We start from the raw sequence: 12,582 nt of genomic DNA on the forward strand, positions 1-12,582 counted from the left end.
GCAACCTGTAGCCCAGAAGGCTCCTCTGACCATGGGACTCTACAGGCAAGAATACTGGAGGGGACTGCCATGCCCTCCTCCAGGGGATCTTCCCCACCCAGGGATCGAAGTGTCTCTTACATCTCCTATATTGGCAGGCGGGTTTACATAATTTCCCTCCCTCAACAGTTCTCCAGCAATTTGAAGGAAGACATTCATATTTTTTCCCTAAATATTTCATTTCCAGGCCAGGGTATCTTATTTTGGGGTTCAACAATGTATTCCAAGGTTCTAGAAATCTCTTGAAAGCATAAACAAAGTTGTGTGTGTGTTTGTGTAGAGGAAAACATGTTTCTCCAACGTTTCAAAAGGGCTTTCACATCAAAGTAAGTTAAAAAGTGATACAAAATGTTTTGAGTATTTGCCTGCCACAGAATGACCTCCTTAATTACCCCCATCTCAGTTCACAGAGGATGGTTAATTTATTTATTTCTTGCCTGTTTCACATGGCTTGGGGGAATCTCAGTTTCCCGACCAGGCATCAAACCTGGGTTGGCACTGAAAGTGCAGCATCCTAACCACTGGACCACCAGGGAATTTCCCGTAGGCATGGGTTTCTAGCAGCCATGTTTGTCTGATGTGTTGATACTCCATGCCCTCGGCCACAGTTGATAGGGATGGTAGGCATTCCATGCTAAGCCAAGTTCTGTTGGGAACATGGAGCTGGGATGGAGACAAAGCCAGTTTCTGACAAGTAGACTAGAGAGACTGGAGAAAGTTGTCTCATACAGACAGAGGAGAACGAAACAGACGGAGGAGGATAGAGCCAGTACTGCCAAGCCTTCCAGTGACATTTCATTTCCTGGCCTTAGCCCTTCCTAAAGCTCAGTTGTATTCCTAGCCCTGCATTCTCTGAGGCTCTTCTGTTTCCAGGGGTGATATTCAAAATATTTAAAGCCAGTATGCTATGGGAACCAATGCATCAGAGCAGATGCCAGAGATAAACAACTAGCAGAACTGTACCTGTGTATCTCATATGACTGGCAGCCCTGTCTATAGCATCAGGATTTATGACTCTCCTCTTGCCTAAGCCAGCTGAGTTTTCTGATGAATCAAAAGAGTTTTAGGGACTTGCGTAAAACTGGTGGTCCAGGGGCTAGGACTCTGAGCTCCCAATGCAGGGGGGCCCCCGGTTCAATCCTTGGTCGGGGAACTAGATCCTGCATGCCGCAACTAAGATGTGGTGTAGCCAAATAAATAAATAAATTAAATATTTTTTAAAAGTTTTAACAGATAGAGAGCCACTGCTCAGGCTAAGCAGTTGGCAGAACAGTTCCCTGTGCAGTGGACAGCCCAGATCTCCCCATCCTGCTCTGCTTTCCTAGAATTATCTGTGGTTGGTAATGACCCCCTTGTAGAACGGTCACAACAAGAGTAGTCAGCTGTTGCCTGGCCAGTTGAAGCTGAGTGCACGGAGATTATTGCCTGGCGTGATTTGGATGCAATCCTATTAATGCAGCCCACAAGAAGATTAGCTTTTAGAGCAGCTAAGTCACGTCACACTGAACTTAAGATCAACAAAAACACCCTGGTATTTTCACATAAAATAGTCAAGCCATTTTTTCCATCATCTATATTAATGAGATGGTATTTGGAATTCAAACTCATAGCTGTTAAATCTCCAACCTCTCAAGAGCCTTTTAAAGACTCCATCACATTCGCCATCCCTCCTCGCTTTGTGTCATCCACAGATTTGAAAACATTGCTCTGTTGTACTCTAGCATGACTAGGCTTGTCTGCAGCTCAGTCTGGGGAGCATAGCCAGCGACTGGAGTCTCAACTGGATATCATACGTTGCCCAGTTTCTAGAAGGCTGGACTGTGGCCAGACAGCTGAGTCAGCAACAGATATTCTTTTAAAAGGTACTGAGATGGGAATCTTAGAAATTTGTAGCCAGGGACAAAACTGAATCACAAACCAAATGGAATAACTGGAGCTTGGGGCAACTACAGATAGAAATTTCAGTAAAACAGGAGAGAAGTTTGGAGAATCCCGTTTTCTTTACACTCAGCCTACAACTGCTCTTGTCTGCATGAATGATTGACCTTTGCTGCCTGATTGTCCTCACTGACCTTGTTACCTTGGAGAAACCCTCTCCCTCACCTCCACCTTCCTCCAAACTGCTTGGTAGAAATACTGAAGGACTTACCTGGTGGTTCAGTGGCTAAGACTCTGCACTCCCAATGCCGGGGACCCAGGTTCAATCTCTGGTCAGGAAACTAGATCCCACGTACTGCAACTAAGCCCAGGTGCAACCAAATAAATATTTTTTAAATAAATAAATAAAATAAAAATGCTGATCCAGATAGCACCAAAGACAGAGCCACTAAAGACTAGGATATTGCTAGACCTATAAATCTACGAAGAGCCAAGCTCAGGAAGCATGAAAGAAAAGGAGATGCCAAATCTAAATAGCAACTACAATCCAAAGTGCAAGCCTGGTAAGGGGGCGCACAGAAGACCCCAACAGTGTTTTGCTGCCATGGAGACGCTTGTCAGCTCTTTCACCTCAGACTTCCAAACTCCCTGGTTTAAAAAGTGTAATTTCTGAAACCCAGTGCCTAGCTATGAGAATGCTAGTTGCTCAGTTGTGTCCAACTCTTTTTCAACTCCGTGGACTATAGCCAGCCAGGCTCCTCTGTCCATGAAATTCTCCAGGCAAGAATACTGGAGTGGGTTGCCATTCCCTTCTCCAGGGGATCTTCCCAACCCAGGGACTGAACCCACGTCTCCTGCATTGCAGGCAGATTCTTTATCTTCTGAGCCACCAGAGAAGCCCAATGTCTTATCTATGTTCATTGTCAAAATTATTTTTGTACAAGTTATAGCTGATAATTTAGCCATATGTTTATTGTGGGCTTTCTTTCATTTTTTATGAGAATGTTAACTCCAGAGAGTTTGTCAATGATAAACAATGATGTATTTATCTGGAAACATTTACATCTTTGAATTCCTCGGTAAGGGATTAATGATCTTCAAATTGTTAGTTGCATGACAAAAAGTTGAAGTTGGCAATGAGCAAAGGCTGAAATAAAAACCATTGTTACTATCTTATTATAATTGTGGGCCATTTTAAATCAATAAAAATGAAGTTAAAATGTTTAAAATCTGTATACAACTTGGCAATTTCCAAAAATGGTGCTGTTTTCTAGCCAATTTTTTTCCTCTTATTTCATACCTTAAGAATTTTCATACAATTATTGCAAAAATATATGCAGTTTTGTAGTGGAGAATGAAACTATTATAACCCGTGCATACTTTCTTTCACAGAGTTTCTTTTACACATTTTTTTCTAATGTCATTTAAATGTAAACACTGATGTATTATTCTGACTTCCCAGATTGCTCAGAGGGTAAAGAGCATGTTTAGCACGTCTCCACCTACAGTGCAAGAGCGCATGTTTGATTCCTGGGTCAAGAAGGTCCCCTGGAGAAGGGAATGGCAACCCACTCCAGTATTCTTGCCTGGAGAATCCCATGGACAGAGGAGCCTGGGGGGTTAAGGTCCATAGGGTCACAAAGAGTAAGACATGACTACAGTGACTGAGGACACACACTTTTTATTCCAACAAATAAAGAGAAAGGGAACTTCTTTATTCCCTTTCTTTTATCCTGCCCTTAGCTCCCCTGGTGGCTCAAGCAGTAAAGAGCCCACCTGTAATGCAAGAGACCTGGGTTCGATCCCTGGATTGGGTAATCCCTAGAGAAGGGATTAGCAACCCACTCTGGTATTCTTTCCCAGAGAATTCCATGGACAGAGGAGCCTGGCAGGCTATAGTCCATGGGGTAAGAGTCGGACATGACTGAGTGACCAACACTTTCATTTTTAGATACTTAAAAAAATATCAGTAAACTGATAGAAATTCATACATTAACAACAGTATAAAAAGATAGACAACATTCAGTGAAGACCCTTAGTCCACTTTCTCTGGTGCAGAAGTAGAAGCTCTGAGGCATAGTGGAGATGGTTATCACTGCAAAGAACCGCATGCCCTACTGTGATAAGGTGAGATATGGCCACTGGACACCCATTCAGCAGCCCCTGTTCCTTAGAGAAACCAGGGGCCCTTTACAGTGCTGACATAATTTTCTCTCTCTGCAGTGGGATAGTTCAGTTCAGTCGCTCAGTCATGTCCAACTCTTTGCGACCCCATGGGCTGCAGTACGCCAGGCCTCCCTGTCCATCACCAACTCCTGGAGTTTGCTCAGACTCATGTCCATTGAGTCGGTGATTCCATCCAACCATCTCATCCTCTGTCGTCCCCTTCTCCTCCCGCCTTCAATCTTTCCCAACATCAGAGTCTTTTCAAATAAGTCAGTTCTTCCCATCAGGTGGCCAAAGTATTAGAGTTTAAGCTTCAGCATCAGTCTTTTCAATGAATATTCAGGACTGATTTCCTTTAGGATGGACTGGTTGAATTTCCTTGCAGTCCAAGTGACTCTCAAGAGACTTCTCCAACACCATAGTTCAAAAGCATTAATTCTTCGGCGCTCAGCTCTCCTTATAGTCCAACTTTCACATCTGTACATGATTACTGGAAAAACCATAGCTTTGACTACATAGACCTTTGTTGTCAAAGTAATGACTCTGCTTTTTAATAAGCTGTCTAGGATGGTCATAACTTTTCTTCCAAGGAGTAAGCATCTTTTAATTTAATGGCTGCAGTCACCATCTGCAGTGATCTTGGAGCCCAAAAAAATAAAGCCTGTTTCCCCATCTATCTGCCATGAAGTGATGGGACCGGACACCATGATCTTAATTTTCTGAATGTTGAGTTTTAAGCCAACTTTTTCACTCTCCTCTTTCACTTTCATCAAGAGGCTCTTTAGTTCTTCTTTGCTTTCTGCCATAAGGGTGGTGTCATCTGCATATATGAGGTTATTGATACTTCTCTGGACAATCTTGATTCCAGCTTGTGCTTCCTCCAGCCCAGCATTTCTCATGATGTACTCTGCATAGAAGTTAAACAAGCAGGGTGACAATATACAGCCTTGACATACTCCTTTCCCGATTTGGAACCAGTCTGTTGTTCCATATCCAGTTCTAACTTTTGCTTCCTGAACTGCATACAGATTTCTCAGGAGGCAGGTCAGGTGGTTTGGTATTCCCATCTCTTGAAGAATTTTCCACAGTTTGTTGTGATCCACACAGTCAAAGGCTTTGGCATAGCCAACAAAGCAGAAGTATATGTTTTTCTGGAACTCTCTTACTTTTTCAGTGATCCAGTGGATGCTGGCAATTGGATCTCTGATTCCTCTGCCTTTTCTAAATCCAGTTTGAACATCTGGAATTTCACAGTTCATATACTGCTGAAGCCTGGCTTAGAGAATTTTTTTTTCTTTTTTTGAATTTATTTTAATTGGAGGCTAATTATTTTACAATATTGTGGTGGTTTTTGCCATACATTGACATGAATCAGCCATGGGTGTACATGTGTTCCCCATCCTGAACCCGCCTCCCACCTTCCTCCCCATCCCATCCCTCAGGGTCATCCCAGTGCACCAGCCCTGAGCACCCCATCTCACGCATGGAACCTGGACTGGTGATCTATTTCACATGTGATAATATACATGTTTCAATGCTATTCTCTCAAATCGTCCCACCCTTGCCTTCTCCCACAGAGTTCAAAAGTCTGTTCTTTACATCTGTGTCTCTGTTGCCCTCTTGCATATATGGTCATTGTTACCATCTTTCTAAATTCCATATATATGCATTAATAGGTGCTTTTCTTTCTGACTTACTTTGCTCTGTATAATAGGCTCCAGTTTCATCTGCCTCATTAGAACTGATTCAAATGCATTCTTTTTATAGCTGAGTAATATTCCATTGTGTATATGTAACACAGCTTTCTTATCCATTCGTCTGCCAATGGACATCTAGGTTGCTTCCATGTCCTGGCTATTGAAAACAGTGCTGTGATGAATATCGGGGTACACGTGTCTCTTTCAATTCTGGTTTTCTCAGTATGTATGCCCAGTGGTGGGATTATTGAGTCGTATGGCAGTTCTATTTCCAGTTTTTAAAGGAATCTCCACACTGTTCTCAATAGTGGCTGTACTAGTTTGCATTCCCACCAACAGTGTAAGAGGGCTCCTTTTTCTCCATACCCTCCCCAGCATTTATTGTTTGTAGACTTTTTGACAGCACTGGCCTGGAGAATTGTGAGCATCACTTTACTAGCGTGTGAGATGAGTGCAATTGTGCAGTAGTTTGAGCATTCTTTGGCATTGCCTTTCTTTGGGATTGGAATGAAAACTGACCTTTTCTAGTCCTGTGGCCACTGCTGAGTTTTCCAAATTTGGTGGCATATTGAGTACAGCACTTTCACAGCATCATCTTTTATGATTTGAATTAGCTCTACTGGAATTCCATCACCTCCACTAGCTTTGTTCGTAGTGATGCTTCCTAAGGCCCATTTGGCTTCTCATGCCAGCATGTCTGGCTCTTTGTGAGTGATCACACCATCCTGATTATCTGGGTTGTGAAGATCTTTTTTGTACAGTTCTTCTGTGTATTCTTGCCACCTCTTCTTAATGTCTTCTGCTTCTGTTAGGTCCATACCATTTCTGTCCTTTATTGTGCCCATCTTTGCATGCAATATTGCCTTGTTATCTCTAATTTCCTTGAAGAAATCTCTAGTCTTTCCTATTCTATTGTTTTCCTCTATTTCTTTGCATTGATCAGTAAGGAAGGCTTTCTCATCTCTTCTTGCTATTCTTTGGAACTCTGCATTCAAATGGGTATATCTTTCCTTCTCTCCTTTGCCTTTCGCTTCTCTTCTTTTCACAACTATTTGTAGGGCCTCCTCAGACAGACAGCCATTTTGCCTTTTTGCACTTCTTTTCCTTGGAGATGGTCTTCATCCCTGCCTCCTGTACAATGTCACTAACCTCTGTCCATAGTTCTTCAGGCACTCTATCAGATCTAATCCCTTGAATCTTTCTCATTTCCACTGTATAATTGTAAGTGATTTGATTTAAGTCACATCTGAATGATCTAGTGGTTTTCTGTACTTTCTTCAATTTAAGTCTGAATTTGGCAATAAGGAGTTCATGATCTGAGCCATAGTCAGCTCCTGGTCTTTTTTTTTGCTGACTGAATAGAGCTTCTCCATCTTTGTCTGGAAAGCATATAGTCAATCTGATTTTGGTATTGACCATCTAGTGATGTCTATGTATAGAGTCTTCTTTTGTGTTGTTGGAAGAGGGTGTTTGCTATGACCAGTGTGTTCTCTTGGCAAAACTCTGTTAGCTTTTGCTCTGCTTCATTTTGTAGTCCAAGGCCAAATTTGCCTGTTACTCCAGGTATTTATTGACTTCCTACTTTTGCATCCCAATCCCCTGTAATGAAAAGGACATCTTTTTAGGGTGTTAGTTCTAGAAGGTCTTGTAGGTCTTCATAGAACCGTTCAAGTTCAGCTCCTTCATCATTACTGATTGGGACATAGATTTGGATTACTGTGATATTGAATGGTTTGCCTTGGAAACAAACAGAGATCATTCTGTCCTTTTTGAGACTGCATCCAAGTACTGCATGTCAGATTCATTTTTGTTAACTACTATGGCTACTTAATTTCTTCTAAGGGATTCTTGTCACAGTATTAGAAATAATGGTCATCTGCATTAAATCCACCCATTCCAGTCCATTTTAGTTCACTGATTCCTAAAATGTTGATATTCACCCTTGCCATCTCCGGTTTGACCACTTCCAGTTTGCCTTGATTCATCGGCCTAACATTCCAGGTTCCTATGCAATATAGCTCTTTATAGCATCGGACTTCACTTCCATCACCAGTCACATCCACAACTGGGTGTTGTTTTTGCTTTGTTTCCATCTCTTCATTCTTTCTGGAGTTGTTTCTCCTCTGATCTCCAGTAGCATACCAGGCACCTACCAACCTGGGGAGTTCATCTTTCAGTGTCCTATCATTTTGCCTTTTCATACTGTTCATGGGGTTCTCAAGGCAAGAATACTGAAGTGGTTGGCCATTCCCCTCTCCTGTGCACCATGTTTTGTCAGAACTCTACATCATGACCTGTCCATCTTGGGTGGCCCTACAGGGCATGGCTCATAGTTTCATTGAGTTAGACAAGGCTGTGGTCCATGTGATCAGATTGGCTAGTTTTCTGTGATTGTGGTTTTCAATCTGTCTTCCCTATGATAGAGAAGGCTAAGAGGCTTATGGAAGCTTCCTGATGGGAGAGACTAACTGAAGGGGAAACTGGGTCTTGCTCTGATGGGCGGGGCCATGCTCAGTAGGACTTCCCTGGTGGCTCAGACGGTAAAGCGCCTGTCTACAATGCGGGAGACCCGGGTTCGATCCCTGGGTCGGGAAGATCCCCTGGAGAAGGAAATGGCAATCCACTCCAGTACTATTGCCTGGAAAATCCCATGGACAGAGGAGCCTGGTAGGCTACAGTCCATGGGGTCGCAAAGAGCCGGACATGATTAAGCGACTTCACTTTCATGCTCAGTAAATCTTTAAATTCAATTTTCTGTTGCTGGGTGGGGCTATGTTCCCTCCCTGTTGTTTACCTGGGGCCAAACTATGGTGGAGGTAGTGAAGATAATGGCGACCTCCTTCAAAAGGTCCCATGCAGGCACTGCCACACTCAGTGCCCCCAACCCTGCCGCAGGCCACTGCCTGCAGTGGGATAAGGTAGTTTTTGTTTTTCCTCCAAGTAAGGCTACACTTTGTAGTAGCCTTTGTGTAGTAAGTGTACCCAGGCTTCAGGGTATCTGTGGGTTGGTTTAGAAGAATTGGAGATTTCAACTCAAATTTCTAGGAAATACAGTTTAGTTATTATGAAGCTTTTGATATCTCTGCCATCCAGAAGCTTAGAGTCCAGTAGAGTTAATCTCCAAGTCATCTAAGATTTAAAGGGTATAAATAGTGGCCAAATGTTGGGAGAGGTCCATCTGCTCCTTGAGTGATGTGTCCATGTGGTATCCACCATGCTCATTGCCTTTGCATAGAGATGGCCACTAAGATGTCCTTCATTTGTAAAGGTCTGCCTGGTTCCTTTAGGTCCTGTAAATCTCTTGGATACTCCCATGCTGTGCCTGGAAAGCCCAGGAATTATTCAGCTTCCTTCTTGCCAACCTAGGATTAAAAGTATACCTGTGGCAGATTCATTTTGATATTTGGCAAAACTAATACAATTATGTAAAGTTTAAAAATAAAATAAAATTAAAAAAAAAAAAGTGTTTGTGATGTTCTGGTCCTTATCCACTCAGACCCATCTTCAGAGAGCTCCTCTGGGGGCTTACCTCTCCCTGGAGCCCTGTGCAGTGAGCATACGACAGATGCCTGTGGCTTCCAGACCCCACACCTCTCAGAGGTCTCGCTCCCTCCCCAGGCCTCTGCCTGAAAACAGGTGGAGAAACACTCTGGATGCCTGATGTCTTTTGGCTGAGTACTGCTTCTTCCTCCTTCTCTCCCCACCCAGCCCCAGGGGATCCTCTGTTAGTCTTTCCTTACTTTGATCTCATTTTAAAAATCACTCTGGAAATTTCATCAGTGGGACACAAAACCAGAGATTTCTTTTGTTTCTGCTTCCTTTCCTGTGGCCAGGTCTGACTATGTGCTTAAATGAGGTGAGGGCAAGGAAAGAAGTAGGAAAACCCAGAGATAAAATAGTAGTTGAGGTTTGAAAACTACAACTGTAAGATAGGAAGAATATTTAAAGACTAAATAAAGAAAGAGAGGACAAGCTTTTCGTGTTCTAAGAAGTGTTCAGAGACAGGGAGAAATTAGTGCTAACTATAGAGTGGGTGTGGACTCCCCTGGTGGCTCAGATGGTAAAGGATCTGCCTGCAGTGTGAGAGACCTGGGTTCGATCCCTGGGTTGGGAAGATCCCCTGGAGAAGGGACTGGCTACCCACTCCAGTATTTTCTTGCCTGGAGAATTCCATGGACGGAGAAGCCTGGTGTGCTATAGTCCATGAGGTTACAAAGAGTCAGATACAACTGAGCAACCAACATTTTACATAGAGTGGGCGTAGGCTCCATGGAGGAGGTAGAATCTAAGCTGGGCTTTGATGGATGGTTACATTTTGGGCGGATAAGAGATCAGAATCCTATATTCTAGGTGGAAAGATTAATTATCTTCAAGGCCCAGATGCAGGAAGATGAGGATAGGGACCATTGATAAGGAAGTCTGGAAAGATTCTGAAGAGCTTTGAATCCCAGGTAAGGAGAACAGTGTTAATATGAGGAACAGTAGGGGCCTTCCCTGGCGGCCCAATGGTTAGGACTCTGCCCTCCCACTGCATGAGGCACAGGTTCGCTCCCTGGTTGGGGAACTAAGATCTGACATCTCTTGGCCCTTCTGGGTGATTGTTGTTTTTCTCTGAGCCCCAGATCCTTTCCAGCTTCAAGACTGTGTGAAGATTAAATTAGGGAACAAGGGCTCCTGTTCCAGAGACCAGAGCAGCTTGTAGAAATCCATTCCCCTCTTCCTCCTCAGTAAGAGAATTCTGATTTTATTTGGAAAGGCAAAGTGCCTGGCTAAAAGCCTACCTTTCCTAGCCCATTTGGCACCTGGGTGTGACCATGTGACCGATGGTTCGGCTAATGAAGTGTGAACTCTAATTGTTAGTGGAGACTCTGAGAAGATTCCTTTCAGGAGACAGACAGCTGTCTGTGATGTGCAGATAATGGCTGAGCTCCATCTTTTCTAATGAAATGACCACGAGGAAGAAAACAACGTGATAAGGAGCCCCAAGCAAACAGGAGAGGGGTAAAGATCCCAAGCCCCTGGTGATTGTGAGCCTCCATACTTGCCCTGGGCTGCCCTCTATTTATTTCTCTGAAAGGAAGAGAGAGGGGAATGGGGAGGGGAAAGGGGAGAGGAAGGGAGAGGAAGGGAGAGATGGAGCAAGAAAAAGAAAGAGAATATATCTTCTATTTTGTTTAAACCATTATTTCAAATCCCCGTTATCAATAACCAAACAAAATTCCTAACAACAGCTAGGAGGCCTCCCCCAAGCCCCCAGCCACTTAGCCTAGAAAGATAGCCTTTTTTTTTTTTTTTTTTTTGGCCTTGAGGCCTGTGGGATCTTAGTTCCTTGACCAGGTATAGAACTTGTGCCCCCTATGTGGAAGCATGAAGTCTTAACCACTGGACCACCAGGGAAGTCCCAAGATGGCCCTTTTAAATGTGCAAGAGACAACTTCTGGAAGGATTAGGTAGGTACTCTGCTCAACTCTTGGTATGTTGTTGTTCAGTCACTAAGTCATGTCCAACTCTTTGGGACCCCATGAATAGCAGCACGCCAGGCTTCCCTGTCCTTCTCTGTCTCCATGAGTTTGGTCAGACTCATGTCCACTGATGCCTCAGTAATGCCATCCAACCATCTCATCCTCTGTCTCCCCCTTCTCCTCTCGCCCTCAGTCTTTCCCAGCATCAGGGTTTTTTTCCAGTGAATCGGCTCTTCAAATCAGGTGGCCAAAATATTGGAGCTTCAGCTTCAGCATCAGTCCTTCCAATGAATATTCAGGATTGATTTCTTTTAGGAGTGACTGGTGTGATCTCCTTGTGGTCCAAGGTACTCTCACGAGTCTTCTCCAGCACCACAGTTTGAAAGCATCAATCCACTCAGCCTTCTTTATGGTCCAACTTTCACATCCATACATGACTACTGGAAAAACTATAGCTTTGACTATATGTACTTTTGTTGCATATTATGTGGCCTAATTAGCTCGTGTATAATAATCCTGTGATTTTTATTATTATTTTCATTTTACAGATAAAGAAACAGAGGCTGTGGAACTTGTCCAAGGTTATAGAGTCAAAAAGTGGCAGAGCTGTGATTCAAAACCAGTTCTGTCTGCTCCTAGAGCTCATGCTTTTTTTTTTTTTTAAATTTTAAATTGTATTACTTTTTTAAATTTCGGCTGCACTAGGTCTTCACACAGGCTTCTCTAGTTGTGGTGCTCGGGCTTAGGTGCCCTGTGGCATGTGGGATCTTAGTTCCCCAACCAGGATTAAACTCATGTCCCCGGCATTGGAAGGTGGATTCTAAGACACTGGACCACCAGGGAAATCCCTAGAGCTCATGCTTTGATCTCTGTAACCAGGGGTGTGCTACCGTCAAAGATCTTGCTTTGATATTTATCATTAATCTAGATCATAGCATGGTTTTTCCCTGTCTCTGTTCATTTTATTTAGAGGAGAAAAAAAGACAACTTTTCTTAAGAGGTGGCCTGGCATGTTTGGTGATTGTATTTCATACAGATTAAGTAGGCCCTTTCGATTAGCCACTTGGTTTATGCCCTCCTGATCATGCTGAGAGTTTATTGTAAAGACAGCTGAGGACCAGCCCCTCCATCTGGTTAATCCAAGGCTGAGTTAAAGGAAAGGACCTGGACTTTCTTCCCTCGCCACCTCCTCACTGGAACACTGAGATCTCCTTGCTGCTCTGTTGTTTTGAGAGTGACAAAGGCCTGTAGGTGCAAATCTAAGCAGAAACCTAAACCCTAGGATTAAACCTTATGATACTGAAATGAAAGGGAGAGGTTTTCTTTTCTAGAACTCCAGG

Source organism: Bubalus kerabau, chromosome 16 (genome assembly GCF_029407905.1).
Source record: "Bubalus kerabau isolate K-KA32 ecotype Philippines breed swamp buffalo chromosome 16, PCC_UOA_SB_1v2, whole genome shotgun sequence".
Lineage (NCBI taxonomy): Eukaryota > Metazoa > Chordata > Mammalia > Artiodactyla > Bovidae > Bubalus > Bubalus kerabau.